This window comes from Notothenia coriiceps, unplaced genomic scaffold (assembly GCF_000735185.1).
Source record: "Notothenia coriiceps isolate Sejong01 unplaced genomic scaffold, NC01 NC01_scaffold00028443, whole genome shotgun sequence".
Taxonomy (NCBI): Eukaryota; Metazoa; Chordata; class Actinopteri; order Perciformes; family Nototheniidae; genus Notothenia; species Notothenia coriiceps.
Window position 1 is genome coordinate 34,928 of NW_011361144.1, and position 8,932 is coordinate 43,859.

Genomic DNA, 8,932 nt, shown 5'->3' on the forward strand with positions numbered 1-8,932 from the left:
GTGTAAAAGTTAGTACGATTCTAAGGGCCCGTGACTGACAGGGGCCCCAAACTATTTTAGAACATTAAGAAAAAAATGTTAAAGTGAACCAATGTGATTTCTTTTCATGATGCGGCCCAAAATCCCGTGGCGAGCGCCCCTGGAGGCCAGCGCATAACGTTGAGGTGGCCGGGAAATCGTCAGGCTGAGATTAAATGAAAGTTGCGAGTGATCGAGGATCTTCCTGGATGCTTTACCTTACATTTGTAAGGCAACCACTATCCTCTATTTGGAGAGTCACGTTTATCTAATGATACCGACTACTGCTTGGTGTGTCGCATAGACTGATTGCGTACGCCGGCTCCAGAGTGGCCCCACACGTAGTTTGCATAGCTAAACTGCGATTGGGTAGATCTCGTTGCATGTCAAAGTAGGATGAATGCGTCTCATGAATTAGAGCAAGGAGAGGCTGTCCAGTGACCTAACGAACCACATGTCTGCTGAAAGAAACACCAGACAACCAGCGGATGAATGACTGCATACGTGAAATAAGCCTCCGATGAGTTGTGAGGATGCACATGCATGCCAGTACAGAAAGTTACGCCGTTGACATTGGTCTAGCAGAATGACCAGAAGCGCACATCTTAGCTCTGCAATCCTTTGACAATAGAGCATGGGTGAACATTATCCCTTACATCAGGGGTCGGCAACCCCTGGCACGCGTGCCAGCATTGGCACGCGGCACCGTAACCAGTGGCACACTAGGAATAAGTGGAATAAGTATGCAAAGTATTTAAATTGTATTTTCGGATCCTGAACGAGACCGCCGCCAGAGCGCGTCTCCCCGTTACCTGCAGAAGGAAGCCATGCACGCAACGCAGCCCCGCTCTCTTTACTCCAGGCGACTTTCTGCCGCTTTCCTCCGTGGTGCAGTGCTGATCGTTTCACCACGGAGGAAAGCACTTCACTAATTGCATTAGGCCTACCCATAATGAGCTGTACAAATGCCGCAGTTTTTGCGTGGCTGTGTATTTAGTTGAAAGCCCAGTGGCGATCTGCTCATCTCTCTTCTAAATAATATGCTACAAAGGGGCGGATTGGCCATCTGTGTGTTGAAAATTTCCTGTCGGCTCCCAGACCGTATCGAGGAGGGCAAAATCAACAAGCTTCAGGTTCAATGACCCACTTTAGCTTAAATGACTGGAGAGAGGCGAGCTCTTCTTGGGAGGCCGTTGCATTTATTTAGCTGTTCTTCTGTTTCACAAAATACATCACAGACCTCTGTTTTTCTGCTTCCTCGTTTCACTTCCAGAAACATACACACGTTCCCTCACTGTCGCTCTACCATCCACAAACACACATGCACAAGCCACACCCCTCTCTCTCTCTCTCTCTCTTAAAGGGACAGCGATCTCATCTCACTCTGCATGACCCTAATATCATAACATGTGTGCTCTGGACTGGAGAATCACAGAACGGACGATCGTCCTTATTATTATGCCGTTTAAACCAATTATTTAAATGTGTTTGTTAAATTCGGCATCAGGTCCACACACTGCTTCCAGCGAGGCTCCCCCCTCCCCCCGTTGATAATTCTCGATCGTTGGCACGCTGATAACATTTTATTTTAAATGGCACTTCATATCAAAAAGGTTGCCGACCCCTGCCTTACATTAATGATACTCTCGTGTTTTGTTCAGCAGGATAATCTCCACATTGAACACCACTCTTTTCATTTTTAAAGCATAAATGCAATCAACAGAAGTAAAAAGCCAACGCTAGGCTATAACCACACTACATTACGGTTGCAATTCTGCACGTCCCCACCAATAAGCTAAAGGTGGCTAATGTTTGGGGTGATGACGTTATGTAGTATTATTTAGTCGCTTTTTAGCAATTGACAAATTTAAGGCACATAAAAGCTTTAGACATTCATTAGTGGGGTATTTACTGACGTATTTTAGCTGATAGAACAAAAAAAGAACATTTCCTCAGCTTGTGATAGCCACAGGTCTTTTTTTCAGCCATCTTACTGAAAAAAAGCAACAAAAATACGTTGACTTCGAGACGAGCGGACAGGAAGTGGTAAAATGCTGACTATTTCAAGGTTCTAGGACCCATTCCTGCACATCTCTTTTAAGCTTTTCTATTTGTGTGCAGCAAGTACGATAAATGTAAGTACAAGTACGCAGATGAATTTCCCAGCATTAATATTATACCTTAAAAGAAACATGAAAAAAAGAAAAGAAAGAAATGCTCAACTAGCCCGGGGGGATCTTCTTTAAGTGTATTTATAATGTGCAGAACATTAGGCGCTTTCACACCGGGGTACTTTTACCTGTACTTTCCCGTTTAGTTCCGATAGTTTCTGGAATTTTGCGTTCACACCAAAAAGAAAACTTAGTTCATGAGAACTTTTACCCCCTTTTTAGTGCCTGCTAGAGAGGTGGTACTATCCTGGGGAGGAAAAAGTTCCAATTTCTGATTGGCTGGGAGAATTGCAAACCACGCCCCGTAAAACTCGGAAAAGTCTTTTGAAGCCGCCATTGTATTTGCTGGCATTAGCATTATTAGCATTAGCATTAGCCCCACGCACCAACGGAGAGAGAATAACTTATGGCAACACAAAAAAAAACATTGGAGCAGTGGAGTGATGAGGAGGTTTCGGGGTTCTGGCGATTTACTCGGAAGGCTTCAGCTTCTACTGAAGCCAGTCCCCAACTCCGGGGACTTCCGGCCGGGGACTTCGTGTGGCAGTATACGCCGTGAAGTTGTTTGCGGCCTGCCAGTAAACCCAAAGCAGAAGAAGAAGAAGTGACGTCAGCGGCTTCATTTGCGTAATCTTCCCTCAGGGAACTTATTCCGGTGTGAACGCGATTGGCTCTAGTTCCATGGGGGAACTAAGTGCTGGCACTAAGTGCTGGGAACTAAGTACGGCAAAGTACTTGGTGTGAAAGCGGCTAATGAGTACTTTTATTGGGAACAGCATAAGGTTTCATGTGTCTGGACAATAAATGTCATGTCAATCTAAAGTTAATATGTTTTTCCATTAGACACTATGTGCATGTTAGGGTTTGTAAAATATCTTGAATTGAAGGTGAATCATATGTTCATCCATGTGTAGAGCCATTTTAGACACCTGTCCCCCATTTATAATCCTGTCTAGTTTATTCTAGTAATAGTCATGAAAATGCGATCTCACAGACAGACGGAAAGTGAAGTCAGTCTCTCAGGCAGTGAAAAACAAACTGCCACTTATGATTCAACCATTAGGCCAACAATGTGGCCACTCAACATTTCTCTGAGCTATTTTGGTACGTTTGCTACTTCGGAAAACAAAAGGTTTCTCTGAGACTGTAAAATAACTTGTGTTGTGTTACGTTTTACAGACAGTACTTGCGTTCCTATAATCCCTTAACATGTCTAGAGATTGAAAGGTTTTATTTTCCTTTTAATGGTGTTTTCTCCCACTTCTAACTCTTTTGTTCTTTTGATATTGGTCTTACTTTGGGTAAGACAGAAAAAGAACAATTAAAAGCTGCAGTCTTTATTAAAGTTTATTATAAATGTTGGCATATACAGACACAGAAAGGGGACAATGGTCTTTGTTGTCACCCAAGAGTGCTATTAGGCTGCCTTCCAAATGACTTTAAGCACATGCTGTTGCTGCCCTAATAAATCAAAAAGTATTGCTGTTAATATCATTTCATGTAAAAGGAATATGCTTTGGTGGTACATGGTAACATGAAATATTGGGAGACAATTCAAATTATCAAGTGCAAAATCAAGCAACAGAAGAACATTTCAATACAAAACTAAAAAGGTACTTTGAATGTATTTTTTTAGATGAATGGAATTAAAAGCTATGAAGAACTGTTGCATAAAGTATGGAAATATTTTAAACATCATTTATCGTGCTACCTATCGTGACATTGTGCCTTGTGCCATTGTGACACCATGGATGTATAAAGAGAACTTGATTTTTTGGAGGCAGGACCCCGTTCATTCCAAGGAAAGATGCTCAGTGGTGCATAAAGAGCAAAAGTACCCGTGACTGGGCCCATAGAGCGAGCACAATTGAGTTTTCCATAAGCCAAATCCACAGCCAATCGCAGCTCAGTCAAATGAATGGAGAGGGAAAATAACACTGGATTCAGATTTGAGCACATATTACAACTTGTAGGCCCTAATGATAAAAATAAGGGCTGTTCAAGTTTTCGTACTGGCTACTTGTTTTAGCTAAAAAAAAAATTATGCGCTGATATACAGATGTCTCCTTTCCAATGTAAGTCAATGGAAAAAAGTGTTTTTGGGTCCAATGACATCATGGATTGACAAGGAAGTTGCACTTTGTCAACTACGAACATTTGCTTCTGACAAGCAAAGGATTGTGGGTCAGAATAGAAAAATTAGCTGGCTTGCTTACTGCAAAATGCAACCAGGTGCACAAGGACATCCTGTTCTTTTCTCTCTTTTGCATAATGAATTGGACATATCTATTGGTGCAAATTAAATCTTTTTCTGGTATTGTACAAGTATGGTATGTGTCTTGGAATGTTGCCTCAGGGCTTATACAATAGGTGAACATAATTATTGTGTAACTTTGAAACTAAACAAAGCTAAAACAACTACTTTCGATAACACACATCCATCTCAGTCACTGGTTGAACATTAACCATTGTCCGAGTAAAACATGTGTTTGTAAGGTTATCAGGGTGCACTGTAGCGGCGTGTGTGACCAGCCCCACATTCCTCAGCACTCCTCCCAGTGAGCCATTCACCTCTCTCACACACACACGCACACGCACACGCACGCACGCACACACACACACACACACACACACACACACACACACACACACACACACACACATACACACGTAAGCGTCTGGGACGCTTATCTGTGTCACACAAAAAAAGAGATTACACTCTCACTGACTAACGCACAGTCAGGTGGATCACTCACTAAAATCTCATACACACTCTCTCTCCTCCCCCCTGTCATTTACTCTTCTCAGGTTCTAACTTGTTCTATGCTGGTGATGACTGTTACTGTTGTTGCACTGTCAGCACACCATAAAAACTACTTATTTTTAGATTAAATTAGCCCATCTTTTTGGACTCAAGAGGTTTATTTTTATTTTGACTTGAGCTTTATTCCACACTGTGTCTTGACATAAACTGAGCAGTGAACATAAGTACTTAATATGAGAACAGGTTACACAGCATGTAATTAAGATTGTTATTGTCAATTTACAATGCACTTTAATCCAGGATAACAGACTGAACAAAGGGTGTCACCTTACTTCCCTATGAGTTTATACTTCTCATATCATCTCTGTGTTCTGTTATCATTTAGCTTATTTTTGGGCTTTTTGCTTCTCCTAATTATAATAATTTCATTATTATTTTGTTTGTTTTTATCTTATCTTGCATTGGTAATTACCATCTTGTCTTCCTTTGCTTTTGTTATCAGCATATAGCTAAGGTAAACTCAAAGGCTTTGGCTAGAGATTGAGGAAGGCTTTAAAGGGGCCTATTGTGCTAATCTTCAGGTTTAATATTGTATTCTGTGCCTATACTGTGACCAGGGGCGGACTGGGACTACAAATCAGCCCGGGAATCTCGACCGGCCCACTTCGGTACCGCCGGCCCATTTCGGTACCGCCGGCCCACTTCAGTACTGGCCCATCGGGATTCGTTCCGAACGTCCCGATGGCCAGTCTGCCCCTGACTGTGATATGCCTCCATGCTTTAATGTTCAAAAAGCCCTTTATTTGTCTCATACTGCCTGTGCTGCAGCACCTCTTTCCACCCTCTGTCTGAAACCAGAGCCCAGTCTGCTCTGATTGGTTAGCTGGCCTGCTCTGCTGTAATTGGTCAACTGCTTAAAGATGTCCCTCCCCTTAGCCTATCACGTACAATGTGTTGGAGCGCTAGCCAATGGAAGCTTGAGTGTTACATAGTGATGTCAATATGTTCTGGAAGTAAACAAAGGAGTCCAATGGAGGGGTTTCAGGCAGGGACACAGGGATTTTAGCCTTTGCAGACCATTCACATGCACAAAAACCTTTACAGGAAAGGGAAGACAACACAAAACATAATTGGGCTCCTTTAATAAAAGAAGAGCATACAGTGAAGCTGTTATTTAATAAATGTGTTTTTAGGAACATACACATACGTAAGTGAGTCAGCTGTTATCCCGAGACAGGAAGTGGGTGTGTATAAGTATTGAAACACAGAGACATTAATCATATGTACATTTAAAGTGGACTGACAGCCAGTGGTCTGTGCAGCGCTGCCTCCTGATTGGCTGTGGCGCTTTGATTGCTTTCTCAAGAGAAGTTTCCTGGAAAACCTCACATGCAATTTCTGTCCACAGTTCCTGCTTTGATTACAATGTCTGCTGGTTATACAATTTTTAACAATTAGCTTTCCCGAGTAGCGGTGTAAGCCACAGGATGAAACCACAAAGGAGGACTCAACTGAGAAACAGCAGAGAGCGGTCCCGTGGGTGGGAGACTTGAGGATTAAAGACAATAATCATTGGTTTTGCAGAATGCCAGGGTGTGTCTGACCAAAGGTGGCTCCTCCCTCTTTGCCCTTTATGTCTTTCAACAACATTTCCCCGATTACAAGTCTAAATGGTTATCTAGTTTCTTCTGAACTCCATATTTCCAACCAGACATGCACTCATTCCCTCCCCCTCCTGCTGGATCCTCCTTCATATCCTTCCTTCAGATCCTCAGTACACTCTTGGCTGAGGCTGAAATAAAACAAATCCTCTGACAGAACTAATTGACTCCTTTCATTTTCTTTGTCATGGTTGAAAAGCCTAAATCTGGCCGTATGTCATAATGCAGACAACATGTGAATAAACCTGCTGGTGATTCCAGTAAAACAAGTACAAACCCTGCTATTAAATTTTAATCATACAAGATTTCTGAATGGCTAAATGGTGTTTCTCAAGTTCAAAGATAATATCCAATGCAGTGTTTACTTTGGCCCATCATTATTTCATGTGATGGGAACATTTTGAAATGGGCTGTTGGCCTTTCTGTATGCTGATAGGAGATCGAGGCTAATTGAGCAAACAAAAGAGGGGGTTCTTGAGTATTTATTTTGTAAAACATGAGTAATCTGTGTCACAGTGCTCTAGGGAGGAGATCATGTGGTGTGTTTTTGGTTTCCAGTATCTGCCAAACCCACAGAGAGAGTGATTCCCAAAAATACTTTTTCAAAGAAACTCACATTTTACAGATTAGAAAACTGTGACAAAGCTGCCATGAAGTAATAATCAGATGTTATGCTTAGATGCATCAGCTGTTGTGTAAATTCAACAAAAATAAAAACCAAAATAGTGAAGAAAATAAATGAATAAAAATATGTTGGGTGTACCAAACTCATTTGCGTGGAAACGGTTGACACAATAGAAATATGTTAAACTAATTAGTAGAAAAATAATTGTATAAAGAGATGGAGCCCTAGCCAAAAGAAGTGGTACATAGTGATGTCACTGTGGCTCAGTGGGGACAGTGTCAATGTCCCCGGGCAAGACACTTAACCCCAAATTGCTTCTGTGGGGGAAGTATTGAGTGTATTTAAGTCGCCTTGTTTAAAAGTGTCTGATAAGTAAAAATGGAATTAAACCTAAAATGTTAAAGTGTATGCTGGCATGCAGCCAAATGGCTCAATGAAATATCACCTTCTTGCTGATCTCATCAACTGTAAGTTTCTAAGGTACAAAACCCCACCCAAAACACTTATTTTCATAATGATTACAGTAGACCTGTTCTACTTACGAAAAAACACAAGCACGCACATACACACATAGCACATTGTAATTATGACAGGATCTAACATTGTTAAAAGCAACCTCCTTTCACCTCTTCTACACCGCACCACCAATACCGGGGGGAAACGCGTCATCTGCAGGAAACAGTGTCTGAGGGCATCTTAATATACAATAAATTATGAATGTTTTATATCCATGTAACGGGAAGAAACTCAGCTAACTGATAATTTTTTTTTTTTTCATAAAAAAACACAAAGCTAGCGCTGAGCCTATGAATTAGCCACGAGCGAAAAATGCTAACGGTGTTTTGCACAGAAACTCATTCATAACTCCCTTATTACTTATCGTAGCTGCACGTCCAACCCATCGATCTGATCGGGAGATGACACAGAATTGATCGGTATATACGTAATCACTCCATGATAAAAACTCCCGAGGATATTAACAAGAACAGACATCAAAACATGTGGCGCTAGGTAGCTAAAAACAGCAACATGGCTCACCTTGGTCGTTGTCTGGTCAAAAGTGGTCTTCAATGGCATTAAAACGATAAAAACACTGCTGAAGTTAATCCATAGATTAATCCAATGTGTCTGTGTCCCTTTGAAATTATTTCTGATCATCCATAAGCAATAAACCTGCTTTTCCGTTTCCAGATGTCAGAGCGAGAGATAGGTTCACTCTGATGCAAACCTGCATGCGCAAGCCCCCACCTTCTTTTTTTTACCATGTGTGTGTATGTGTAAATTCCCCTTAGATTCTATTGGCTCTAATGGTCAAAAAGAGATGTCAATCACCAAAATCGACCAATGGGTTCCAGAGAAACGGTAAAAACGCCCATTTCCACCCAAATCAACTCAGAGGTGGAGTTGTTTTTGCTAAACCTCTCTAAAAAGGTGAAATGTCACTTGTTTTGCATCAATCTTGATACAGGGTACTTATTATATGTTGTACTTTGGATTCCTAAAGCCTTTAGTCTACCTTACCATCAGAGTTACTGTAATAATATTACTTTTGTCGGTAACGGAGTAGTGTAACGCGTTACTTTTATAATTCAGTAATCACATAACAGTTAATAACATTGCCCTGACACGCGTTACTTCGTTACTTTTATAAAATAATCACACTCACTGACAGACAAGAGGGGTTTCCGCCGCC

At 41.5% G+C, this 8,932-nt stretch overlaps 1 protein-coding gene across 1 annotated transcript in view; it reads left to right on the forward strand.

Moving 5' to 3' along the window:
- gpr176 (G protein-coupled receptor 176) overlaps positions 1–8,932 on the forward strand; it is a 21,893-nt gene that overhangs the window by 10,334 nt on the left and 2,627 nt on the right. The gene's annotated exons all lie outside the window — the stretch shown is intronic.